The sequence below is a fragment of the Monodon monoceros genome, unplaced genomic scaffold (assembly GCF_005190385.1).
Source record: "Monodon monoceros isolate NGI ecotype Baffin Bay Population unplaced genomic scaffold, NGI_Narwhal_1 Super_Scaffold_4, whole genome shotgun sequence".
In the NCBI taxonomy this organism is placed as follows: Eukaryota; Metazoa; Chordata; class Mammalia; order Artiodactyla; family Monodontidae; genus Monodon; species Monodon monoceros.
Window position 1 is genome coordinate 44,365,439 of NW_021703781.1, and position 15,821 is coordinate 44,381,259.

Sequence of the window (15,821 nt, forward strand, 5' to 3'; positions counted from 1 at the left end):
TAAATAAACAAATAAATGTCATCATGGGGGGACTCGTTAACTAATTATGGTACAACCATACAATGAATGCTGTGGAACCATTAACAAAATCCCATGTGTATGTGTGTGTGTGTGTGTGTGTGTGTACATAGATACATATTTACACACATAGATATACATATGTTTGCATTCTAATAGCAAATGCCTGGATATAGAAGAAACAATGGTTTTACCTTTGGAAATTTGAATAGGGCAAATTAGATAGAGGAAGACTTTTACTCCTCACTTTATAATCTTTTATACTAATATTAAACTTTAAAAAATACTGTCAATTAAATACTGTCAAATTAAAACAAGGAATAGAAAAGAAGGTTGTGATTACAGCACAGCAACTTTCTAACAAAGAATTAGCTGCTGAAAGATGCTTTGGAATCTTATTAAGCCCAGGTTGAAATGTGAAGAACTGTGACATTTATTTACTGGATATGGAAGCCATGGGAAAGAGCTATGATGGAAGAGCTTATGTTATCACCGGCATGTGGAACACCAATGAACCAATATTTCTGGCACTTAATGAAGAAACTCCAAAAGATAAACGAGTGTATAGGACTGTGGCAATGGATATGGTAGTCATGGACATGATGGAGCCTGTCTATTTTCACCTGGAGACAGCAGTACATGTGTACCCTGCAAATAAGTGATTTTGGCATTTTAGCAGAAAGACTTTCACGGAGACTTTCTTCATGAGGTTGAAACAGTCTGACGGAAAAGGCCATACCAATGCTGGAAATGCGATAGATGAGGTGGTAAGTCTACAGCAACAGTCTGAGAAGGAGGAACGAATCACACTGCTACTAGCAGATGGGGTCCAGTGTCACCCTAGGAGGATGAAGCAGAAGAGAAGAGTGATAATGAACTCTCAAGTGGAACAGGTGATGTTCTAAGCATTGTCCTGAGAAGATCCTATATTCTTGGGGAGAATTGTTAGGAAGATGGCACAGTAACCTTGGTGCACGACAGAAAGGGCTATCCACTTGGTGAAGAGTGCAGTTCCTGAAGCATTGAGTGCAGAGGTATGGTAATTATTAGCAGGCTGCCATGACAACCAGGCAATGCTCGATAGATATCAATTTCTTATCACAATGGACTCAGCCCAGGAGAGTGTTATTACTAGAGATATATTCATCAGACATTTCCTGCACATGATTACTTTAAAGATACCAGAGGAGATGGCCAGGAATCGCTCTACAAGATTTGCAAGGCCTACTCTGTCTACAACAAAGACACTGGGTACTGTCAAGGGCAGTCTTTTCTTGCTGCTGTATCGCAGCTGCATTTGCCAGAGGAACAAGCATTCTGTGTTTTGGTGAAAATCATGAATGACTATGATTTATGAGACTTCTGCAAAAACAGCTTTGAAGACCTTCACTGCAAATTGTATCAGCTGGAAAGACTAATGCAAGAGCAGTTACTGGACCTCCACGACCATTTTTCTAATCTGAACCTGGAAGCTCATATGTGTGCATCCCAGTGGTTTCTCACTCCTTTTACTGACAAGTTCCCACTCTGCATGGTCTTCCACATCATTGACTTACACTTTGTGAGGGTTTGAACATAACCTTTCACGTAGCCTTGGCTCTCCTAAAGACCTCAAAGGAAGATCTTCTGCAAGCTGATTCTGAAGGTACTTTACAGTTCTTCAGAGTTCAGCTTTCTAAAGTTATTCAGAGATACAAGGCAGAGGAAAATGCAAGAAGTATAATGGAGCAGGCTTACAATATTAAGGTACAAACCAAGAAACTGAAGAAACATGAGAAGGAATATCTGAAAATGCAAGAGAGTCATCTGCAGCAGGAAGACCCAATGGATAGATACAAGTTTGTATATTTGCAGATAACTTCACCTCTTGCTTTTATACTGGTAATATTCATACGCTGAGAGAAAGAAAGGGAAAAAGAAAAAGTAGCTATCAACTACTTTCAAAAATGAGAAAAAGGAAAATGACAAAGTACCGTTTTAGTTGTGCACAGTCACATCCTAATCTACTCTATGCTTTTCCTTCATGGTATATTGTATCCTTCAAGACTCCAAAGCAATGCAATGATTTAGTCAAAATATTTGGTTAAAAATACTAACCAGCTATATTTGTTCAACTCCATTGTGTGTAAAGTTGAGAGCACCCTAAATGTCCAATACTTAAATTTTAAAGCAACTTAAAATGTTCATTGCCTCATACCACACCTCATGATGTTTGCATGATGCATAATAGTTATAAAAGTCTGTAGTACTTGGAAACATTAAGCTTTTACCAATTTGGAAAAGTTTTTAAACAATTTAAAGGACATTGCCAAACAAGCAAAGCAGGCCTGATGGACTAGAAAATGAATTAGAAAGAAAAAAACTGAAATGGTAGAAATAATTTTTAACACATTCCTTTTGCTGTTACTTTTCTTATATGTACTCTTTTTCATGTATTATGAAAGCAAGGCATATCATTACAGTAGAAAAGCAAAAAGAATATAAAGTACACCATAATTCTATCTATCCACAGGTAGTAGAATTTACAACTTGGTGCTGCTTCTTTCCTAAACACACACTTTCTCTTCCTCTGAACACAACCATCTTTTATCCTAGAGTCCTGTCACTCCTGTCACCGGAGCTTTAATGTTATTAGTTTCTAAGCTCCAAAGCCTGAGGGAGGAAAAGGAAGGCTGAAGAATCCAAAAAAGAGCACAGTATAAAGAGGTAAAATGACTGAAATGAACATTTTTACTTCACAATTTTGCCTTAGGTTAATTCTAAGGCCTAAAAACTACCACGTAGCCACTCAGTAACTGTCAAATAAATAAACAAATGTGTCAACAAGCAAAATCGGTTTAATACATATCTATTTAATGTTCAGTTTCTCATAAGGATGTCATTTCTATCTTCAGGATAAAAATTCAAAACAGTTTTCAGCTCTTGGCATTGGATAATGTGGGCACATATTTATCTCCTGCCTGACACCTTTCCTTTCTGACAAGTTTCTATTCTGCTGCATCACCATATCTGAACTGACCACTCTGAGGTGACTAGCACCTTATCACTTTACACTTTCCTCACTTCTATACTGTGACAGACATTTAATATTTTGTTTTATCCTATGTACTCCAGTTATTGCTCATGTGAAGAACAGATATCTTATCACTGGGATTTGGTCTGAAGGCAGAAACTCCATCACAGTAATTGGCCCAAACATTGGCCCAAAGGACTTAAAAAAAAAAAAAAAAGCCACCCCTCATCTACATCCCAGATCATCAAATGCTTTTCTGCATTCTCCTTAAAAATTTTGAATTTCTTAAAAAAGGTTTTATTGTATTCACGTGTAAAACAGAGGATAAATAAAAGTACCCCAAAATTGAGCACCACTGCTTCATACTTCAAAGAATGTCCTCTAGATTTCCTATTGTTTGCAAAATGTATTTATGAAATAAACATTAAATACTCCAGTTGCATGAACAATAACAATTCTTTTAAAACTTCAGTAATACTTGTGCCTAATGTACAATGTAGCAATGTTCATTATGAAGAGGTTTGAATACAGAGGAGCACATTCTTTTTTTTTTTTGCGGTACGCGGGCCTCTCACTGTTGTGGCCTCTCCCGTTGCGGAGCATAGGCTCCGGACGTGCAAGCCCAGCGGCCATGGCTCACGGGTCCAGCCGCTCCGCGGCATGTGGGATCTTCCCGGACCGGGGCACGAACCCGCATCCCGTGCATTGGCAGGCGGACTCTCAACCACTGCGCCACCAGGGAAGCCCGAGAACATTCTTTTTTCCAGAAACTTTAAGAAAATGGATTCTTTTTCTTTTTAAATTAATTTTTGTTTATTTATTTATTTTTGGCTGCATTGGGTCTTCATTGCTGCACGTGGGTTTTCTCTAGTTGTGGAGAGCGGGGGCTACTCTTTGTTGCGGTGCATGGGCTTCTCATCGCAGTGGCTTCTGTTGTTGTGGAGCACGGGCTCTAGGCACACGGGCTTCAGTAGTTGTGGCACGTGGGCTCAGTAGTTGTGGCTCGAGGACTCTAGAGCACAGGCTTAGCAGCTGTGGCGCACGGGCTCAGTTGCTCCACAGCATGTGGGATCTTCCCGGACCAGGGCTTGAACCCGTGTCCCCTGCATTGGAAGGCGGATTCTTAACCACTGTGCCACCAGGGAAGCCCCCAAAATGGATTCTTTTTAAAGAACATCTAATGGTTTCTGAATGTTTGACTTTCAAACACCCAACACAGATTTTAGGGGAAAAGCTTTCAGTATTTTTCTATTGAGGATGATGTTACCTGGGAGTTCTTTATATATAGCCTTTATCATGTTGAGAAAGTTCCCTTCTAGTTCTAGTTTAATGAGTGTTTTATCATGAAGGAATGTTGGATTTTGTCAAATGCTTTTTCAACATCAATTGAGATGGTCATGTGCTTCCCCTCCTTCATTCTATTTATGTGGTGAATTACACTGACTGATTTTGTGTGTTGAACTACACTTGCATTTCTGGGATAAATCCCCCTTGGTCCTGGTGTATAATCCTCTTAACATGCTGCTGAATTCTATTTGTTAGCATTTTATTGAGGAGTTTTGTATCTATCAATAAATTCACAAGAAAAACTGGTCTGTAGTTTTCTTTCCTTGTAGTGTCTTTTTGTCTGGCTTTGGTATTAGGATAATGTCAGCCTCATACAATGAGTTAAGAGGTATTCTTTCCTCTTCTATTTGTTGGAAGAGTTTGAGAAGTAGTCATGTTTATTCTTTAAATGTTTGTAGAATTCACCGAATGGAGTCATCTGGTCCTAGGCTTTTCTGTGTTGGGATATTTTCTATTGCTAATCCAATCTTCTTACTTGTTATAGGTCTATTCAGATTTTCTATTTCTTATTTAGTTTTGGTAGTTTGTGTATTTCTAGGAATTTGTCCATTTCATCCAGGTTATCTGATTTATTGGCACATAGAGTTCATAGTATTCTCTTATAATGCTTTTTATTCCTGTAAGGTCAGTAGTAATGTTCCCTCTTTAATTTCTGATTTTAGTAATTTGAGTATTCTTTTTTTTTTCTTAATCTTTAGGTTTCTCAATTTGTTGATTTTTTTTCAAAGAATAAATTTTTGGTTTCATTGATTCTCTCTATTGTTTTTCTATTCTCTATTTCATTTATTTCTACTCTAATTCTTATTATTTCTTTCTTCTTTATGGTTTGAACTCAATTGAATACAATATATTAAGGAATTAATTTTTTCTTCCAAATGCCTAAAACTGAAGAATAATTAACAACCTCTGAGTCATCAGGCAAAGAGCAGCCTATTTGTTAAATTTACTGTTTAAATCCATGTTAAGAGTTCTCATATAATTCACAGTAGAATATTACTATGTCTTTACGAATATGTTTAGAAAAGGGCAAAGGTCATGGGGGAGAACTACCATAGATTGAATGTTAAGGTTATCTTCTAGTTTATGAGACTTGTGCCAGGCTGAAAGAGAGCAATACCATGGACCTCTTGCATGTTTACAGGAAAAATTAAAATCAAGCTTCTCATTTTTAGATCATCATGTCATCATGAGACACATCAGAACTTAGGTCTGTTTCTGAAGAAGACAAGCATGACAAGAACCCTGTGATATCCCATGAACACTGACTTCTCTCCTGGAGAGAAGAACATTAGTATAATGTGGGTTTCACAACTCTCCCCAAAGATATGGCTCTTATGTCCCTAAGACTGGCTTTCTAAGGGTCTGTTCAGAATAATTGCCTTCTGCCACATATTACAAACCCACAGGTAACATCATTCTCAACAGAGAAAAGCTGAAAGCATTTCATCTAATATCAGGAACAAGAAAAGGATGTCCACTCTCACCACTTTTATTCAACATAGATTTGGAAGTCCTAGCTACAGCAATCAGAGAAGAAAAAGAAATAAAAGGAATACAAATTGGAAAAGAAGAAGTAAAACTGTCACTGTTTGCAGATGACATGATACTTTACATAGAAAATCATAAAGATTCTACCAGAAAACTACTAGAGCTCATCAATGAATTCAGTAAAGTTGCAGGATACAAAATTAATGCACAGAAATATCTTGCATTCCTAAACACTAACAATGAAATATCAGAAAGAGAAATTAAGGAAACAATCCCATTTACCATTGCATCAAAAGAAATAAAATACCTAGGAATAAATCTAAGTAGGTAAAAGACCTGTACTCTGAAAACTATAAGACGCTGATGAAAGAAATCAAAGATGACACAAACAGTTGGAAAGATATACCATGTTCTTGGATTGAAAGAATCAATATTGTCAAAATGACTATACTACCCAAGGCTATCTACAGATTCAATGCAACCCCTATCAAATTATCAATGGCATTTTTCACAGAAGTAGAAAAAATTTTAAATTTGTATAGAAACACAAAAGACTCTACATAGCCAAAGCAATCCTGAGAAAGAGAAACAATGTTAGAGGAATCAGGTTCCCTGACTTCAGACTACACTACAAAGCTATAGTAATCAAAACAGTATGGTACTGGCACACACAAAAAACAGAAATATAGCTCAATGGAACAGGATAGAAAGCCCAGAAATAAACCCATGCCCCTATGGTCAGTTAATCCTGCTCCTGGACATATATTCAGAGAAAACCATAATTCAAATAGATATATACACCCCAATGTTCATTGCAGCACTATTCACAATAGCCAAGACATGGAAGTAACCTAAATGTCCATTGACAGAGGAATGGATAAAGAAGTTGTGTACATATACACAATAGAATACTACCCAGCCATAAAGAAAGAATGAAATAATGCCATTTGCAGCAACATGGATGGACCTGGAGATTATCATACTAAGTGAAGTAAGTCAGACAGAGAAAGACAAATATCATATGATATCACTTATATGTAGAACCTAATAAAAAGATGATACAAATGAACTTATTTACAAAACAGAAACAGACTCACAGATCTTGAAACCAAGCTTACAGTTACCAAAGGGGAAATGTGGAAGCGAGGGATAAATTAGGAGTTTGGGATTAACATATACACACTAAGATGTATAAAACAGATAATCAACAAGGACCTACTGTATAGCACAGGGAACTCTACTCAATAACCTTTAATAACATATATAGGAAAAGAATCTGAAAAAGAATGGATGTTTATGTAAAACTGAATTGCTTTGCTGTACACCTGAAACACAACACTGTAAATCAACTATACTCCAATATAAAATAGAAATTAAATTAAAAAATTAAAAAATAATAAAGGTTAGAATACCACCACCACCACCACCACCCCCCAAAAAAAAGAATAGTTGCCTTCTGTTTTCATTTGCATCTCCTGCTTAGCTTACACTTCATCTTACCTGACCAGGATCACCTCCATCACCAGATATCTCATCCTACCCAACGATTTCCTACTCTTCCCAGTGCTTTCTATGCTTTATTAACTATGATCATTCAGAACAAGAATCCAAAGTAATATCTAAAGGGTTGGAATCAGAAAATCACCACCTGTGATTTTCTGTTACTCTCAGATGACTTAAGCACAATCAAGAAAAGCACGAAAGGACATCCTAAGTAGTTAAGTGGGGTTAATAGGTACTTACCCCAATTGGTTTTCTACAGAAAATAATGAAACATTGGTTTAAACAGTAAAAGCATTTATTACGTGAGATGACAGAAAACCCATAGTAGGTATACTCCAGGTTTAATCCATCAGCTCATTAGGATTATCAAGGATTCAGGTTCTTTTCATTTTCTGCTGTGTGATTTCATTGTGTTAGCTTTGTTTTCAAGCTGGCTCCTCTCTGGTTGCAAGATGGCTGCAGCATATCTAGTCATCACAATTGGACATGCTAGTGTCCAGGGCAGTTTTCTCTTCCTTGTATGTGTATCTCTCTCATTTTAAGAATAAAGTTTTTTAATATTATATTTTAAATTACTGACATCTTTTTGTTGTTGATCTCTTTCATCTTTCCAAACCATCAGTAGCATCTATTAAAAACAAAATGTCTGTGTAAAATAATTTATTTTAATAACATTCATGGGATAGTTGCTGAGTGAGGTGGGGATTTTTAGGGGTGGGGTAGGGGGTGGGGTGTATAGGCTAGTGGAAGGTGAGAAGCTACTGGGGCTTAAGTCCAGTAGGAACAGAAATTTACAGCCAGGAGCAAAAGTTTTGGGCCAGGATTTCTTGGCCTTTTTTTTTTTTTTTTTTTTGGCCTCCTTACTATTTTTTTAGAATTTTTTTAAAAAATTATTTATTTATTTATATTTTTGGCTGGGTTGGGTCTTCATTGCTGTGTGCAGGCTTTCTCCAGTTGTGGCGAGCAGGGGCTACTCCTTGTTGTGGGGCGCAGGCTTCTCACTGCGGTGGCTTCTCTTGTTGCAGAGCACAGGCTCTAGGCACGCAGGCTCAGTAGTTGTGGTGCACGGGCTTAGTTGCTCTGCAGCATGTGGGATCTTTCCGGACCAGGGATCAAATCCATGTCCCCTGCATTGGCAGGCGAATTCTTAACTACTGTGCCACCAGGGAAGTCCCCACTATGGTGATTTTGATGTTCCACAGGAGAAAAGGTTTCTGCAGGTCAGGAATCTGGGCATGGCTTATCTGGGTCCTCCAGCTCAGGGTCTCTCACGAGGTTGCAAACAAGTGTCCCCAAAGCTGCAGTTCTCTCAAGGCCCAACTGGGGCAGGGTGCCGTTCCCAGCTCACCCACATGGTTGATGGTGGGATTTGATTCCTTACTGGATGTTGGACTGAGGACCTCAGTTTGTCCCTGGTTGTTGGCTGGAGGGCCATGCTTAGTTCCTTGATTTATAAACCATAAAATTTTCAAGGTTTATCCACGTTGCAGCATGTACTTTGCTCCTTTTTGTGGCTGAATGGTATTACAATTGTATGGCCATATCACATTTTATCCATTCATCAGTTGGCTACCTGGATTGTTTCCTTTTGACTATTGTGAATAGTGCTGCTATGAACTTTTATGTACAAGTTTTGTTTGAATATCTGTTTTCAATTCTTTTGGATGTATACCTGCTAGTGTTGGAGGGTCTCCAGCAGAGGCGGGGGTTGGCTGTGGCTCACTGCGGACACAAGGACACTGGCAGCAGAAGTTCCGGAAAGCACTGCCTGGCATGAGCCCTCCTGAGCCCTCCCGAAGTCCACCATTAGCCCCACCAAAAAGCTGTAGCCTCCAGTGCTTGGGTGCCCCAGGCCAAACAACCAACCTGCCTCCTTACTTCTGAAAGATTTATATTCTGTAATTTACCTTGGTTAAGCTTTCTTAATCTCTTATTCTAAAATGTCTCATTTAATCAATAACAAGTACTGTACCACCTTCAAAATATACATTAAGCATTTCATTCACTGAATACTATCTCCTTTCCTTCCAGAATATTTTACTGTGCCAAATGCAATATTCCTCTGACTCAACAGAATCTCCAATCCATTGACAGTTGACTGTTCATTGCCCCATCATTTGTCTCTTTCCTAGAACCAAAAACCTTTCCCAGAAACTTTTCAGGAGACTGACCCTCATATCTTAGTGGCTAGAACTGAATCACATGCTCTTTCTTAAACTAAAACTGTTAAGAAAAATAGAGTTACCGGGATTGCATTAAGCCAATCAGGATTTTTTTCCTGAGGTGGGGATAGAGTGATCTTCCTGAGAGGTGAATACTTACACATTGATTCCAATGAAACAGGGGGACTAAATGTTGGGTGATTAGCCAATAGTAAGTGCTATAGCACTATGTGTTAAATTTATCTTTTAGCCTCAGCTACAAGCGACATTTTTTGTAGTCACTGCTCATTTGTCATGAATAGGGTAGGCATTAAAGACAGCTCTGTTTCCATCAATCACATTCTAGAACTTGTTCTACTAAATACTTGTTGGATGACTTTAGGTAAGGCATCTACTAACCTCTTGATTTCCACACCCACAATGTGATATAAATGTTGCTCTTCATATATCATGGGATAGCTGGGAAAATAAAATAATTATACTACATAAATGCAAAGCAATATTATTTTAGCTTCCCATACTGCCTGTTTGTTGTATTTTCATTTATTCATTCATTTGTACACCCTTTCAACAAATAGTTGTTGACAGTATACTTCATGTAAGACATGGAATAAATATTTGGGAATCAAAAAAGTTTTCACCATGGTCCTTGCATTTAAGGTATTAACCAATGAATGATTTAGCAGCAACTACTTTCTCCTGGAGTACAGAATCAGGCAAGTGTAAGATGCCTTACAAGGCAGTGTAAGATGTAAGACAAGAAAGGTAAAGTGGGGTAACGAGGGGTGTTGTTTCTGGAAACATAAAGGTCGCTTCAATTGTAGTGTGATCTACCCTATTTATTAAAGTAGCTGCAACCAAGTGTGTGAGTCCAGAGGTGCCTACATTGCTTTTCTAGCTTAGGTATTATTGCGTTTTAATATTTACTGATATATAATACAAGCAAAGCAACAAGATGGGTTTATCCTAGAACAAAACAGTGAACAAAAACTAAAAGAAGTTTGGTTCCTGCACGGGCTAGTGAGACAACATGAAATTTCCATTAATGAACTAAGTAAAAAATTGCCTAACTGATGAACTAATAAACTTGTGTTCTGAAAGTTCTCCATTCTTTGGAATGATAAGAAAACACTCATGGCTTTAAAGTCAGCCAACCAATTGTCTAAAAGATCCAACAGATCAAAAACATTTTTCAATTTTGGAAAACTAACATTTCAGAAAAAAAATAAGATGTTAAAACACAATTGCTATCACCTATGCTTGTTCTTGAAAAATATAGGGGAGAAGAAAGATTTTTACCAGGATTTGGAAAATATTATTTATTTCTGTAACAGGATAACAATATATTTTGGATGGAGGGGACTTCTGGAGGAAATTATGTTTCTGAGCAATAGTGCCGGCTTGTTGAAAGTCATTATAGAAAGCATAGAAAGCATATTGGTAATTTAAACTTACCATAATTTTCTACCTGGTTTCTCAAATAGTTCTGTGGAGTCAGAACCAATATTTGATGGGAGGGAAGAATTCCCAACATCAAAATCCTAGGATTTGTCAGGACACTAGAAAAGAAGCTTTGTCACTGCAAAATAACTTCCTTAGCAGGGTATAATAGAGAATGTAAAAGAGCAGGTCACCTCCATTGTTGTTGTGTGGTTCCGTGAAGTTCTATTCATCAACTGAAACACAACTTAAATAATTCAGGTTAGCTTTGATACGCTGGGGAACCATACAGTGGTCAGCTTCTTTGGAGCAAAGCTGTCTTGCAGTCTGCGGAGCTTGTGATCTATGCAGCCTCCACATTCAAGCAAGGTTGAAGGGACTGCCGTTGAAGCATGGATCACTCCAGCTCTGTCCATACACATGGACCCCTCCTCTGTTGGCTTCTTCTACTGCAGTAAAAAACAAGTAAGCACTGAATCATTAACCGACAAAGGAAAGATGAAACAGCAGGGCACTGAGATACTAGAGATAAAACCTTCTTGGCATAGGCACAAAGTTAGCTGCTTAATGTAGTTGTGAGATAATAGATATCTATGAAGTGCCGGCCATTTGTCAGTTTACTTGATTAAAAGTGATAATAAGAAATTTTAATTCTGTTTACTAAAAGTAACTGATACTTATTTGGGGCCAGGAACTATATAAAGCACTTATGTTAACTGTTTCATTTAATCCGCTGGACAATCCCATGACATAGGTATCTTCCTCACTACAGAAAACAATTGAGGCAAAGAGTTTAACTTGTTTAAAATCTCACAGATATTAAGTGATGAAGCTGGAATTTTAAAAGCCAGGAATTCTAACTTTAGAAACCATGTTCTTAGTATTTTCTATCCTTTCATAGAGCCTACCCTTTTTCTCACAGATATCAAGTGAAGCTGGAATTTTAAAAGCCAGGAATTCTAACTTCAGAAACCATGTTCTTAATATTTTCTATCCTTTCATAGACAGCTTACCCTTTTCCTCACAGAATTCAGATTTTTCCTTTCTTTACTGTTACTTCACCAGGAGGCCATCTTCTTTAATAACTTCTTTAAAAGTCTAGTAGATAACTGTAACTTAAAATGCTATGTATGTCATCATGCAATCTTAAGAGTAGAATGACTTTACCATTTTAAAAGTCCTATGAATAATCTGACAAAAATAACCTACCCGGGTTTCCCTGGTGGCACAGTAGTTGAGAGTCCACCTGCTGATGCAGGGGACACGGGTTCGTGCCCCGGTCTGGGAAGATCCCACATGCCACGGAGCGGCTGGGCCCGTGAGCCATGACCGCTGAGCCTGCGCGTCTGGAGCCTGTGCTCCGCAGCGGGAGAGGCCACAACAGTGAGAGGCCCACGTACCGCAAAAATAAATAAATAAAAATTAAAAAATAACCTACCCTATTCTTTAATGTAATAGATTGATTAGAAAAGAAGTTCTACTTAAGACAAATTAGAAAAATGTAGAACTGAGTTCAGTTTTCTTTTCCACTCTGAAAGACACAACAGATAATGTTTACTTCTGGATAAAACTGCACAACCATTAGCAATCCAAATCTTCCATTCTCAGTTGGATCCTCAGAGCTGAACATCCAAACTTCTACTTTTTTCCCCTTTTCTCTCAATTGCAAATCTAAGCCATTTCTACATTCCATGGGACTTAATTCCCATTCCTCCATCTCTTCAGACAATCTTGCTTCCTATGTCACAGAAGAAAGTGAGGCCACCAGGCCTGAAATCCATGAATTCTCTGCCTCTAGACCAACAAATTTATCCACATGTGCATCCATCCTTTCAATTCTCCTTCAGAAGATAAAGTCTCCTCTCCTTCTGGTCCAAATCAAATCCTCTGTGCTCTTGGTTCCACTCTCTTTCATCTCTTCAAGGAAGTTGAACTATTAATTTTCCATTCTATCTCTTGTGTTGTGGTAGATTTGTCAAATACATTGCTGCCATGCCCACAGCCTCTTATAAGGGAAGGGAAACCACCCAGTCTTTGCAAAGGGGCAGCCATGTTTTGTACCATACAAATTCTTGTGTACTAACTGATTGGACAAGGTGGGCATCTATTTCAAAGGGCAGCCAATTTACAGGCTGGTAGAGAATTAAGACATGGCCTGGTATGAAAACTTTTCAAAGGTGCTCACTGCTTTAAGAATGAGAGACCCATTTTAAGTGAGATGAGTGGATTTTTATTATTAGAAAAGTTATGAAATGATCTTTGATGCATGTCTTGCCTGTGAAAGTCATTCACTTTAAGGTGGAAGTAAGTTTACACTGTATGGTTGCTAGAGACCTAAGCATCTCAGTACAGAAATAATAACAACATTGAACATTATGATAAAAATATCACTCATAGGGCTTCCCTGGTGGTGCAGTGGTTGAGGGTCCGCCTGCCGATGCAGGGGACGCGGGTTCGTGCCCCGGTCCGGGAGGATCCCACGTGCCGCGGAGCGGCTGGGCCCGTGGGCCATGGCCGCTGGGCCTGCGTGTCCAGAGCCTGTGCTCCACAACGGGAGAGGCCACAGCGGTGAGAGGCCCGTGTACCGCAAAAAAAAAAAATCATTCATAGCAGCCTATTATACTGGGTTTAATCATCGCCGACTCTCACTAAAATCCTGCAATGTAGGTTCTAATATGCCTATTTTCAGGTAAGGAAACCAAGGCTCAGAGAACTTGGGTAGGTTTCTGAGGTTAATGTGTCACTGAGCTGTAGTCTGGATCCAAAGCTTATGGGCTCTTTGTACTTTTTATGCTGCTTTTTCCTAGCCAAAAACATGAAGGCATTGATTAATTTTATCATTTGTCATCTTGGCTTGACACCAAAGATGATTAGAGTTGGTTTACATAGGTATATAACCAGCATAAATTAATGAGTAATTAGAGGAAGAAAAATAAAATCAAGCTAGGGGCAAATTTAGTGTTTTGTAAATATTTAGGCAGGGTCTCTAAAGATTGTTTCATTAGGAAGGAGTGATGCCATTAGGAAGACTTGGTAGCTCCTGAGGACTCAAAAGATTGGGCATGAGAGGTGATCATTATTAAATACATATACTAAGTAAAATATAGTGAGACGCATCTAGCACAAATGCTTGCTGAATGAAGTTAGAAATATTACCAAGCACCTCAGCCTATAAAATATAAGGTTAGGAAGTCCATAAAGGGGGGTGGGAGGGACAAATTGGGAGATTGGGATTGACATATACACACTACTACACTGTATATTGTGTATATATAATACATAACTAATAAGGACCTATTGTATAGCACAGGGAATTCTACCCAGTACTCTAATGGCCTATATGGGAAAAAAAATCTAAAAGAGTGGATATAAGTATAACTGCATCACTGTGCTGTACACCTGAAACTAAAACAACATTGTACATCAACTCTACTCCAATAAAAATTTTTTAAAAAAGGAAGTTCATACAGAGTAGATATTCAATAAATATTAATTTGAGCAAAGTTCTGTGACAATATCACTGACCATGACTATTCAGGCATTGACATTCCACAAAATGGCGTACCAAAAAAGAATATATTCTAAAGATGCCACAGAACAGCTTAAAATTTGCAGCATTCAAGTCGGAATCTATTCTTGATTTTACACCATTTTCTTCACTGGGTTAACATTAAGAGGTATACCTCTCTGGGCCGGAGGGGCACTTTTAAGGAGAAAAGGAGTAAAGATGGAGGCGGACTTACCAAGAGCAATTTAATGGTGTCTTTGAAGGAAAAGCTGCACTTATAAAAACATGGCCCAAACTTACTTCAATCTGGATCACTGTATGACTTAATACTTATTCTTTTTCCAGCTGGCATATGAACTAGGGTTCAAGTGGAGAAACCAAGGTAGTCTTCAGATTTATGATTTGGGGGGAGCAATAACCTACGAAAAAACGTTGGGGTTGATTTGAATATGTCATTACGTGGGAGGAGAGTTTGGACTTGGAGTGGCGGTAAATACACATCTTGTTTGCTTCACACAGATCAGCTCATACTTATAATGGAGTAAATCTGTTGGGCCACGATTCAATGCGCCCGTTAGCAGGATTGCTGTCTCTACTGTCTAAACCCTTGGTATCAACAAGCACAGTTTTTCTGGGGTGCTGTCCCCCTGATGTCAGCTTTGCTGGTCCAGGTCAAAATACTACCAAAAGCTCAGGAATTAAATTTCCTGGAGAACTGAGCCTCTTTCCAGGTTCGCCTCTGCCTTAATGTATAGGGGTTAATTTCAAACTCTAATGGGGGAGTAAATCTTGGGCTCCAGGAGGCATGCTGGGCCCGGGCCCTGGGGTTTGCATTTTCAGTCACCGCCTCAGGTGGATTTGATGCAGCTGGTTCAAAATACATTTTGAAAAACAGAGTAGAATGGGGTATGGATGATGATACAGAAGTCAGCTCTTAAAAGGTGTCCTGTTTTGGCAGCTTTGGAGACTTAAGGCTGAGTCCCGGCTTATTCACACCCTAGAGAATTTAAACAGCAGGGGAGTCGTTGAGTCAGTCCCTGAGGCGCCGCCAGCTACAAGGAAACTCGCCCACGCTCGGGGGTGCAGGCGACGCCGGCTCCACCTAAGCCACAGGTCTCCGAAGCGCCTCGAGGATTTCTACCGGCTTCACCCGAGCCACAGGGCCACTGGGCTCCTCGGAGCGTCCAGCCCGCATTCTCTGTACTCCGGAAGCAGTGGCTGCGTCCTCACAGCCTGAGAGCTGGGTACGCGCAGTGATTCCCGGGGTGGGGCACCGGCCGGAAGCACCCGCCGGGCCCGCCCCCTGCCCACCGGAGCCGGAAGCCGTCGACTGAACCGGTAT

At 39.1% G+C, this 15,821-nt stretch overlaps 1 pseudogene; it reads left to right on the forward strand.

Moving 5' to 3' along the window:
- The first annotated feature begins 329 nt into the window (after window positions 1-329).
- LOC114908544 lies at window positions 330-15,716 on the forward strand (annotated as a pseudogene).
- Window positions 15,717-15,821: the final 105 nt, after the last annotated feature.